The sequence below is a fragment of the Nannospalax galili genome, unplaced genomic scaffold (assembly GCF_000622305.1).
Source record: "Nannospalax galili isolate Female #2095 unplaced genomic scaffold, S.galili_v1.0 scaffold749, whole genome shotgun sequence".
Lineage (NCBI taxonomy): Eukaryota > Metazoa > Chordata > Mammalia > Rodentia > Spalacidae > Nannospalax > Nannospalax galili.
The window spans coordinates 294,810-307,657 of NW_008359885.1; the positions used below are offsets into that span (position 1 = coordinate 294,810).

At 38.6% G+C, this 12,848-nt stretch overlaps 1 protein-coding gene across 4 annotated transcripts in view; it reads left to right on the forward strand.

The window, feature by feature from the left end:
* Frs2 (fibroblast growth factor receptor substrate 2) overlaps window positions 1-12,848 on the forward strand; it is a 122,654-nt gene that overhangs the window by 41,702 nt on the left and 68,104 nt on the right. The window lies entirely within an intron of this gene.

The following is a 12,848-nucleotide window of genomic DNA, read 5'->3' on the forward strand; positions in this document are numbered from 1 at the left end:
GGTCTCCCTGTAGCCCCAGCTGTCCTGGAACTCAATATGTAGACCAGGCTGGCCTTGAACTCACAGAGATTCGCCTGCCTCTGCCTAGATTGTAGGGTGCTGGGATTAAAGGCGTGCAGCACCATGCCCGGCTTCATGAATTATTTTTATGTCTTAACTTGGCAGCTCTACTATACACTCCTTTATTATTTTGAGTTTTATACACTCCTTATTATTTTGAGTTTTGCTATATAGCCCTGGCTGGCCTGGTACTCGCTGTATAGAACTGGCAGCTTTGAACTTGAAGCAGTCCTCAGGATTTTGCCTCCAGGTGTACACCATGCCTGGTTCAAGCCATTGTCTTTTTTTTTTTTTTTTTTTCCTTTTCCTTTGTTTTTCTAGTGCTGAGAATAGAATCTAGGACCTTGCCCATGTTCTGTGCATACTCTCCCACTGAGCTACACATTCAGCTTCTCACCGTCTACTTGTTGGCCCTGTCTCCTGTACTGATAACTTTCAAACTAGTTAGGTGCAGATGTCTTGTCTCAAACATGGTTCCTTATATGATGAGCTCTTAGTGACAAATACCTGGACTTTTCTTTGGCTGCTGTATCTTTAACTTGTCACAATGTAAGTAGTGTAGAAGTAGGATTATTAATATTCCCAAACTTTGTAATAGTTGCTTACTTATTTGCAAATTTGGTGTATAGTTGATATATGAAGTTCAGCAACTTATGAGTTGTGGATTACCATAGTTAATACTGCTGTATAAGCAAACCAAGGCTCAAAGCTTTTATCCTTCTGTGAAATGAGCTTTATTAATTAAAAAAATTAAATTGATTCTAGTGTGGTTTGTGGTTTTAATCTTGTGCTTTGAAGTGTTTTCTTTTTCTGGAATCAGGTTCTTGGTTTAGACTGTAGAAACATGTTAATTAGATTATATTTAGTTGGTGAATTTTTGACCACAAAAATGTGACTTTTAAGATGTTGTAAGTTACTACAGTTCTTGAAGAAAAGATTATTTCCTGTTTTCTTTTGCATATTTAGTACTTTGTATATTTTTCCATGAGGAGGCCCTTCAATTTGTCTGTTTGTATCATTTGACATTCACATTTAAATGAAGTTCAACTCTACTGTCATTGGTGCCTAATAGTGTTAGTCATTCAAAGTGTCATAATGTGTATTTGACCTAAGAGTTGCCCGTAAATTGCAAATGATATGTTTATAGCACATACCCGTATGTTATGTATTAGGGGTAAGAAGAAAGTATTCTTGATGAGTGGTTTTAAATAGTTGGCTTTAGGGGCTGGCGAGATGGCTCAGCGGTTAAGAACACTGTTCTTGCAGAAGACCCGGTTTCAAATCCCAGCACCCACATGGCAGTTAACAGCTGTCCATAACTCCAGTTCCAGGGGAATCTGACAGCCTCTTCTGTCCTCTGCAGGCATTGCAAGACACGGGTACAATACATGCACACACATAAAATAAAAAAATAATAATAAAAAATAAAATATTTAGGCTTTATAATTGCTACTTGCCCAAAGTGTTTCCCTCTTACTTACTTACATACTGTATCAGTTAATGAACTATAAGAAAGGCTTTTAGTATAATTGACCTCAAAAAAATCACTGAAAGTTCTAAGAATTAACAGCAACAAGTAATAGGGGAAATGATGTATTCTCAAGTAAGGCAATTATAGATCTTTTAAACATTGTAACAAAATCTTTTGTAAAAACAAAATGTTTTATCTTTCTGAGTTCTTATTTTAAAAGGAAAGTAATGCTGTGTGTCTATAGTTAAACAAAACAGCAGATTTTCCCACGTCTCCTCCCAACCTCCAATTCCCAATCTTTAGAAGCAATTTGTTTCAGTTCCATTGCTACTCGTTTTCATACTTGTCTTCATCTTTAATGTCAAAAGTATTTGGGAGCTTTTATCTAATCCCTGAAAGATTTTAGGGTTACCTCTTCAGAGGGGGAAATGTTAAGAGTAGCAAAAAGCCCTGAAAGAAAAAGAGAGGAAGAGAAAGAAAGAGAAAGAACATGAAGGAAAGAAAGAAGAAAGGAAAGAGAAAGAGAGAAAGAACATGAAATTGTCAGAAAAAAAGTTATGGGAGGAGTTGGAGGGGAGGGAGTGGGTGTGGATTTGATCAAAACACCTTATATGCATCTATGAAATTCTCAATTATTTTTTGTTTTAAGTTAAAAAAGTCAATTATAGCTGTGAATGGTGGCCCATGCCTTTAATCCCAGCACTCCTGGAGGCAGAGGCAGGTGGATCTCTGTGAGTTCAAGGCCAGCCTGATCTACATAGTGAGTTCCAGGTCAGCTGGAGCTGCAGGGAGACCCTGTCTCAAAAAGATTTAAAAAAGAAAAGTCAATATTTTCCATTTATTTATTTATTTATTTATTTATTTAGCTTTGTTTTGGGGGTTTTGTTTTTTGTGTTTGAGGTCGAGTTTTGCTATTGGCTGACAGGGAACTTGCTGTGTAGAACAAGCTGGCCTCAAACCTGAGATAGCTCTTCTGCCTTTGCTTCACAAGTGCCGGGATCACAGGTGTGCCGCCATACAGCCTGCTTTTTGTTCATTTTTCATTTTAGACAATTTTTGAGTTCTATGTAAGATGAATTAGCTATCTCTATTACTGCCTGCAGAATTTATAGAGACTTCTAATTTTTCGTTTTATATGATGTCAGATTTTTTTTTTTTTTTTTTTTTTTTTTTTTTTTTTTAAAAGACATGTAGCCCCAGCTGGCCTGGAACTCACTATGGAGACCAGACTAGCCTTGAACTCAGATCTGCCAGCCCCTGCCTCCCAAGTGCTGGGACTACAGGCATGCGCTATCATGCCTATGATGTCAGATTTTTTTATTAGGGGGTTGCATTTATTTTGTTTTACATTATTATGATCATGCAATCGTTTTTCATGGTTGAACCCTAGAACTTACCGTAGTTGTATTTCCTTTCTGGTTTGACTTAGTTTTCTTAGGTAATTATTTCATGTTATATTTTTTGTACTTTGTGCTTATTAATGCATTTGCAGTTATCTACCAAATCTGAATACCTTTTGATATGGTTGGACACATGAGGTAATCTCTCTGCCCCATTTCTTCTCTATCCTTAACAGTTAGGCATTGTGTCTTGACTCAGTTGTGACTTGTTTTTTTTTGGATTGGAATATCTAGTTCTTTCTCTCTGTCTCTGTCTCTGTCTCTCTCTCTCTGTCTCTCTCTCTGTTTAGTTTCTGTCTTTGCGCATGCTCGTGCAGAAGCCTATGCATGCACATATTGAGGCTAGAGGTCAACTGTTGGATGTCTTCCTCTATTTTTTGAGGTAAGGTCTCTCTCACTGAACCTGAACTCATCTTTCTGCTAGACTGTCTGGCCAGAGAGCCTGGGATCTGCCTGTGTGTCTCCCATCTCCCCACTGCATCCAGCTTTTTCTAGGTGCTGGGAATCCTCAGGTCCTTGTGCTTGCAAGCACTTTACCCACTGAGCCAGCCTTCAAGTTCTTTTACTCAAGTAGGGGAACTCTAGACTTTAAATTATTTGTTTATTATTGTGTATGTTTGGATGTGTGTGTGCATGCTGTCCTTCTACTATGGGTTCCAGGATTGGAGCTCAGGATGTCAAGTTTGTGTGGTAAGTACTTCAACCCACTGAGCCATCTTACCGACTGACCCCATCTGCAGACTTTTAACAGGGAAAATCCTGGGTTTTGGTGTGAGGCCATGTAGGTGAACTCAACCTAGTCACCTGCTCCAACCCTGTCTTGGATTTTTTTCTTCATTTATGCCTCAGATACCTGAATCTTTTCAGCTTGATACTTTGCTTTTGTTGCTTTTATTGCAGTTGAATTAATATCAAAATTTACCATTATAACTCATTTAAAGAGTATAAATTAAACACCTTTAGATGTTCATCATCCTTGAAACAGCATAACACTTCTCCCTTCTCCGTCCCTTGGAAGCCATTCTTTTTTTTTTTTTTTTTTTTTTTTTTTTCTTTTTCATCTTTTTGAGACAGGGTCTCCCTGTAACCCCAGCTGGCCTGGAACTCACTATTTAGACCAGGTTATTCTTGAACTCACAGAGACCTGCCTGCCTCTGCCTCCCAAATGCTGGGATTAAAGGCGTGCGCCATTACTCAGGGGATTGAACCTAGGGCCTTTTGCATACTAGGCAAGCATTCTACCAATTGACCTACATCCCCAGCCTCTCTTATAACTTAAAATTTTTAAAGTTCATTGAGGGGGAAGGGAGAAGGGAATAAGAGGAGGGAGAGCAAGAGAAACAGCATGGGTGTGTAGGTCAGAGGATGCCTGTTTTCTCCTACCACCCAGCTAAGGTTGGTGGACCTGCATACAAGTGCCTTTACCCATTGAGCCATCTCACTGATCCTCCTTTGACTTTTATTTTTTAAATATGTGTGTGAGTGTTTTGCTTGTATGCATGTAAGTGCACCCATGTCATGCAATTCCCTTGGAGGTCAGAAGAGGGTCTTGGATCCCCTAGAACTGGAGTTACATATGGTTGTTAACCATCATGTAGGTGCTGGGAACTGAATATCTACAAGAGCAGCCAGTGCTCTTAACCGCTGAACTATCTCTTTAGCCTCTTTAACTTTTAAATATAAAGGTTCAGTCTTGCTTAATGGAAGGCTTGCCTCCCTCCTTTTCTATCATCATCATCATCATCATCATCATCATCATCATCATTTTGGTCTTTTTTGAAACAGGGTCTCCCTGTAGCCCCAGCCAGCAGCTGGTACTCACTATGTAGACCAGGCTGACCTTGAACTCACAGAGATCCACCTGCCTCTGCCTCCTGAGTGGTGGGATTAAAGCCATGCACCATCATGCCTGAGACATGAGTCAAATTGTTGACTCATTCTGACTTAGCGGCTCATATTGGGTCCTTAGAACCATAATTTTGATGGCATTTAGAAGCCTCTTGATATATCTGGTTAGACAATTTAGGAGACATGGGCCCACTGTAAAGGCTAGGAGTAGTATTACTACTACTCCCAAAACCCAGTTACACCCAAATTCCCAGTGTAAAAACAGCAAGCCTCACCCAAGGCCATGTATGAGCTACCTGCCTTTAGGAACAGTAGGGCCACCCCCCTTCTGTTTCTGTAGCACCATTTTAGCTAGGGAGTCAGCCTGTCTCTCCAGCTGCCCAATGGAGTCCTGTAGATGTCCGATGTCTCTGTCTATCTGAGAGCTTGGAAGCCTAAAATTTTTTTATTACCATGGCTAGGGCAGCGGCACCTAAGGCAGGGGAACCTGCAGTGCCTGTTCCCACAAGGAGGGGACAAGGATGGCAGTGGGGCTTCTCTTGGCCCTTGAGAGACCTGGGTTAAGGTCGAAGTGTTCCCACCCTTCCTCTCTGCTATAGAAAGGCAGAGATGGAATTTTCACTTTTCAACTATGCAATTATTTTCTGATTAGAATCCAAAAACTCTTGAAATAACTTGTAAAGTTACAGTTTAAGATTATCTGATCTTAGATCAATAGACAAAAGTCAACACCATTCTTAAATACTAACAATAATGAGGGGCTGGAGAGATGGCTCAGTGGTTAAGAGCACTGACTGCTCTTGCAGAGGACCCAGGTTCGATTCCCAGCACCCACAGGGCAGCTACGAACGGTCCTTAACTCCAGTTCCAGGGGAATCCAAAGCCCTGTTCTGACCTCTGTGGCATTGCATGACATGGGTGCACTCACATACATGCAGGCAGTACACTCAATACACATATAATAAACATAATAAATTTTTTTTTAAATTTAGGTTTCTCTTAGTAGGAATTTTAAAGGAACTTATAGGTATACTCATATTAGTTATAAAATTAAGCTGGGCAAATGGACTCCTTTGCCAGTGGTTCCCATTATGTTTGCCAGGGGTTTGATTGCCCAACCCCTTTCCCTTGTCACTCTCCCTGGTACACCTAAGATGTCATTGTGTTGACATGTATTCTGTTCTTCTGTCACAACATTTTTCATAGCGAGAACCTGGCCTTTCCACAGGAATGATTTTGGAAACGAGATTCTAAAGAGATAGTTGAGGTGCTGAGGAGATGGCTCAGTGATTAAAGTGCTTATTGCTCAAGTTTAAGGACCAGTGTTAGGATCTCTAGCATCCATGTAAATGATAAGTGTGCATGGTGGCGGTCTGTGTCAGGATCTATGGAAAAGGCTGGCTAGCCAGACTAGCTGTACCAGCAAGCTCTGGGTTTGTGAGATCCTGTGTTAGTAAGGTGGAGAGCACTAGAGGAGATTCACATCAACCTCAGGCTAGTTTTAAAAAAACTTCTCTGTGCATCTCTAGACTCACAAACATGTCTGCATGCAGAGCATATATACCTACACATGAGAAAAAGAAGTTGAGGTTTTTCTTGTTTCGTACATGTGAGTACCTTAGGCAAAGTTAATTCCTCTTTGTGTGTCTTGATACCTGAGAACAATTTTTATTTTTATGTTAGATCTACCTTTGTATACTAAATGTCTACATTATATAATCATTCTCCATTTTTTTTTCTGAGACTATTTTGAAGATTTGGATAATACTGCCATATTCTGATGTAGTTCTTAGCCTATGAAGACAAATATTTACTAAATGAATAAATAATCCAACTTGATAGATTGAGCATCCTGTTTTCTGGGGAAGCATTTTACATTGTGCTGATAATCACTAATGATTATTGAAACTGTTCCAAAACTGTATTAAACACTTTTCCTTGGTATTGGAAAACAATGCCATGTTGGAATTAGGGCTATATATAGCACAGAAATAGCTAGATTTTAAAAACTTCTCTGCTTCATGTTTTTTATTTTTTAACCTATAAGAACAATACCTACTAAGTAATATTGGGAGATTAAAATGAATCCATCTGAATATCTACACATTGTCTTCTAGTTCATGCTTTTCAGCTTTATTGGGGACATTGCCTGCTATGATAGTATTAGAATCTGAGTAAAAACCAACATAAAATGACAAATGTAAAATATTTAGCACCTTCAAGCTCTTGGGTTCTGAAATTATGTCTATGGACAAGAGAAGATCATGGCATTTACACCAGTACTTAAATAGAAGTAAAGTACATCTTATGACATTCCATTGTATGACTCTGTCATGTTGGTTGTCTAAACCTCTGTAAATCTCAAGTGCTTTTTGCATAAAATGGGCACAATATTAGTAAATAAGCAGTTTATTCTGGAGATTCAGTGGGACAGGGACATCAGGAACAGCAGTGGGGTTCTTTGGGTTTGAAAAACTCTTGCTGCTTTGTCATAGCCATCTCAAAGTCTCTTAAGCCAGGTAGACTCTGTAGAACTGTCAGCTATTACCCCTGTTAGTTTTGAAGAACAGGAGATAACAGTACACGTCTTTGGTTTGTCATCTTTGCTGTAAACCTTTTGTTTCTTTGTACACACACTTTCTTCTGTTCTCTTTTGAGTTTCATGTACTTTTTGTTCCTGTACCCTATTTTGGTGGGAATTTGTTAGTTCTATTTTTAAATCTAGTGGCTTAGTTGTTCCTTTTGTTACTTTGTAGCATAATTACTTCTCATAATAAAGCAGTAATTCAGAACTAGCCTTAGATCACCTTACTGCTACCTCTAGGCCCTCTCATAAAACACAAATACAGTTAGTTTGTAAGTCCAACTTGAACTTGTTTCATTTAAAAGAGACTTAGATTTTGTGAACGTTTCCCTTTTATCTTTCTCTGTAAAACACTGCCACTATTTTCAGTACAAGGTAATCAAATGCAAAGGAACTTTTCCCTAATGGATTATGATGACCTTTTATAAGGTAGGTAAATTAGGACCAGAAATTTTGTTTGTCATAAGTTTAAATTCAAAATTTTAGATGTAAGCTATCTTCTGAGGGGATATACAGTAAATAATAACCAATGTGTTATAATTGATGATTAATGAAATAGTCATTAACACACAGGCAAAAATGATTTTTACCTTATAACACATCCTAGGCATTATATAGGAATAAATTTAATGGATGTGTTTCTACTTTCTTTGACAACTTTTTCTGTATTGATAACTCCTAGAGTATTTATGAACAATCACAAGTTAGAACTTTATACTAAAAAGAATGTAAACATTGAGTTCTGAATTTTCTTGCCTTGAATTTAGTGATTTTTTTTGTTACTTTAAATGCAGACATAGTGTCATGTGGTATTTGGTTAACTTCATTTTGACTTACTTGATTAAGTTGTTTTAATGCTATAACAGCTAAGAATCAGGAGACAGGTTCTTAGACTAAACTACTTAAGTCTCAAGACCTCAACTACTTCAGTCCTGCATCATAGCTCTAGTATATGATTGTTTTGAGCCCTAAAATTCTGAATGTAAAATCTGTCAAAATTTAGAAATTTTTCTTATAACTTCAGTATATTAGGTGTACCTTAGACATCAGTACATATTTCCAAATGCTTGATACTTTTTTTTTCTAAATTTGAATTTTAAAAGACTTAATTTTTAAAAGCAATGCTTTTGCTGAGGTTATTCTTTCATTTTTGAAAACATAAAGCAGCCCCTCCCCATCCACAGGGGATGTGATACTTTCCAAGAACCTCAGTGAATGCCTAAAATCGTGGATAGTATGGAGCCCTAATTGTGCTCTGTTCTTTCCTATACATATATATATGTGTGTATGATAGTGTTCAATTATGAATTAGATATGAAAGCAACAAAAACTAATAGTAAACTGGAACAGCTATAGTATTATATACTCTTTTTTTTTTTCTTTTTCCTTTTTTTTTGTCTTTTTGAGACAGTGTCTCCCTGTAGCCCTAGCAGGCCTGGAACTATGTAGACCAAGCTGGCCTCAAACTCTCAGAGATCCACCTGCCTCTGCCTCCCAAGTGTTGGGACTAAAGGTGTGTGCTACCACGCCTGGCTTATACTCTTAATAAAATTGCCAGCATCACTACTCTTGAACTTTGGGGCTCCTATTTAGTAAAATAAGGACTATTTGAGCATAAGCACTGCTAGACTATGGCAGTCAACCTGATAATTGTGACTACTACTAAGTCAATAAAGAGTGGGGGTTGTATCCATCATGGCTATGCTAGACCAAGAGGTGATTCACTATGTGGGTGGATGGAACATGATGATACAAGATTTCATCACACTATTCTATTACACAATTTAAGACATAAATTGTTGAGCTGGGTGTGTAAAGCTCAGTGGGAGAGCATGAGCTTACCATGTAGGAGGTCCTGGGCTCAGTCTCCAGCACTCTACTGTCCAAATGGGGAAAAACTCGTATAGATTGTTAAATTGTTTTCCGTTTAATATTTTCTGACTGTGATTGGGCACAGATAACTGAACTATGGAAAGTTAAAACATGGCTAGTAGGGGACTCTGTATGGCACCTGACTCCTGAGACTTTCATCTTCTAGGTTTATTCTTCACACAGATCTTGTGCCTGTACTTTTAATCTATGCTGTCAACTAATAGCACCAACAAATTGGAGCATCAACATTGTAGACACTGGAAAATACATTACTGGAATATAAGAGACTTAGAGAAATGTGGTAGAAAAGGAAAGAGGGGTGGGTATCAGCCTGTAAGAACTCAGCACTGGCTTACTGTGTATTGTTAGCAGAGAAGTGAATGGTTTTGCTATGTAGGTGTTTTACTGTTTTTTAAATCAGAAGTTATTTGTTAAAACTATATATTCCTCTTTAAAATACATGCATATATGAACACACACACACACACACACACACACCTACCTTTTTATACTTTTCAAAATTTTGGCCTTAATAGCGATTGGGCAAGGGTGGCTCTTTAGACTCTCAGGTGAAAATTAATGCTAGGAAGAAAGCTGCTGAGAATACATGGATTAGTGTCAGATGCGTTGGAATAATTTCTTCCTTCTTTCCTTTCTTACCTTTATACACACACACACACACACACACACACACACACACACACACCACAGGATTGGAGCTCTTAGGACAGCTTGTGGGAGTCCGTTCTCTCCTTCCACTACGTGGATTCCAGGGATAGAACTCGGGTCATCAGACTTAATAGCAAGTGCTTTTTCCCATGAAACCATCTCACTTCGAATAATTTCTATTAGCTGGCCTGGAATAATTTCTGTTAGCTCATTTTGCAGTTATTTTCCTGTGTTATCACTTATTTTTTAAAAAATATTTTATTTATAGCTGAGTGTGGTGGCACCCGCCTTTAGTCCCAGCACTTGGGAGGCAGAGGCAGGCGGATCTCTGTGAGTTCAAGGCCAGCCTGGTCTGTATAGCAGTTCCAGGACAACTGGGGCTACAGGGAGATCCTGTCTCGAACAAAAACAAAACAAAAAATTTTTATTTATTATTTTCATTTTATGTGTATGAGTGTATTACCTGCATGTAGGTAGGTGGGTGCACCCGTGTCATCAGAAGAGGATTTCGGATCCCCTGGAACTGGAGTTATGGATGATTGTTAGCCCCCATGTAGGTGCTGAGAATTGAACCCAGGTCTTCTGCAAAAGCCACCAGTGCTCTTAACCGCTGAGCCATCTCTCCAGCCCCCGTGTCATCACTTCTTGATAATATTCTTTAGAAATTATTTTCTAAATTGGGAAAATATTTATCTATAATTTATAAAATTTGGTTTCAAGACTTTCCAGACTAAAACCATAGGTTGAAAGTGGACAATAATTTTTTGTGTTCGTTTTGAGGTACTTAAAATGTGTTCTGGTTTTTTTCCCCCCCTGATCAGGGCTAGGACAGGTGAGAATGGGTATTACCCTTATCTGTTATGTATTTTGAAAGGTTTCTGGGGAGAATTCAGTAACTCTTTAGTTGTTACAAGGTTTAAAGAATCAAATTCAGCCCTAAGCAGCCAGAAACAATGCCCAGAAACACACTGTATGATTCCTGTGAGGTTGCCAGTGCCATCTACAGAGACAGACAGCCGCCACAGCCTGCCCCAGTGATACTGCTGGCTCTGGATAACTCTAAATGCTTCCACCACTGCCCCAGACTTGACCTTGCTATAATTGCTCTAACATTAGTACAAGAACAAGTTCCTTTTCTCTACTTTTCTTGTTCATTTTGTTGCCCATTCTTACCCTGGGCTAGACATATGTTTGGTAAATCATATGTTATGGATGTGTAGGAAATTGGGGAAAGTATTAGCCTTCTAAAACCATATGATGAATAAAATTCTCAAAGTGGGAAAGTCTTCTAAAATAATAAGATAGGGAAAGTTTAAGCAGGCAACCAGAATGATGGCAGTTCACTGTATCTGAGGCTTGACTTTGTTAAATCTTCACTATGTACCAGGAACTGTGCTGTTTATAAACATTATCCTGTGTCATTCTTAGAGTATTGGCCTTATTAACTAATCATTTTAGAGTTGAAGAGGTGAGTGAAAGTGACTTGCTCGAGATCAGACAGTTAAGTCATAGCAGAGTTGGAATTTAGAAAAAAAAAAATCAAAGCTGTAACTCTAAAGCCAGTGTTTATAACTAGTGTGTTAAACTAATTTTTTGTTGTTGTTGTTTTTTCTTGGTATTTTAGCTCAAATTTCTTTAAGTCTAGGCAGCTTTCCTTTGAGAAGCCCACACCCATGTTCTTGGGTGTGTCCTACTTTCTTCTGAATACCTTCCTCTTAATCCTGTTCTTAAAGACTATATTAAAATCTCTTAATAAACTCCAGCTCTGTTTGTAACAAAAGATTTTATAAGTCTGTTGAATCTACTGTTTATTAAAGTACTCTGTATGGCATGTGTATGAATTTAGGAGTGCTAAAGAAAGTTGAATATGAAACTGGAGAGATGACTCAGCGATTAAGAGCACTGGCTGCTCTTGTAGAGGACCCAGTTTCAATTCCCAGCACCTACATGGTGACTAACAATCATCTGTAACTCCAGTTTCAGGGGAATCCATTGCCCCCTGACCTCCATGGGCATTGTACAACACAGGTGCACTTACATACATGCAGGCAATACATTCATATACCTAAAACAAAAATAATAAATACATTTTTTGTTGTTGTTGTTGTTGTTTTGGTCTTTTTGAAGCAGGGTCTCCTCTGCCTCCCAAGCGCTAGGACTACAGGCGTGCGCCACCACGCCCAGCATAAATATTTTTTTAAAAAGAAAGTTGAAGCCAGGCATGGTGGCGCATGCCTTTAATCCCAGCACCCTACAATCTAGGCAGAGGCAGGCGGATCTCTGTGAGTTCAAGGCCAGCCTGGTCTACATAGTGAGTTCCAGGATAGCTGGAGCTCCAGGGAGACCCTGTCTCAAAAAGACCAAAAAAAAAAGAAAAAAAGAAAAAGAAAGTTGACTATTTGTGGCTTTCATTTACTTTATGATAGCATGTTGCCTATGTAGTCCAGGATAGCCTGGAACTTGTAGCCCTGATCTTTCAGAGAGCTGGGATTAGAGGCATGTGCAACCATGCCTGGCTTTCATCTATCTTAAATTTTTTTTTTTTTTTTTTTTAGTGATCGGTTGTTTAATCCCAAAATATGAGTCTTCTTTGGCCTTCTTCTTTTTCAGATGTCACCTATAATCTTTCAGTAAACCTATTCAGTCTACCCTCAGATATGACCAAACTTGGCCCATGTTGACTGCTTCTTACCATCTCCAGCCCCCTGCTCTCTGCTTTGAATTAGTGTAGTGAGTCTAACTCATTTCCCTGAATCCAACTTTCTTCCTACAGAGTCTATTTTGAACAAACCACGAGAGGAATTTTTCAAAATGTTAAGATGTCCCTTATAGTAAAAAGCAAAAGCTTTCAATGCCTTGGATACAACCACATCCCAAATCTCACTTACTTCTGTCCATTTTGCTCATTGCACTTTGTCATTTTGAAGTTTTGCTGTTTCCCTCT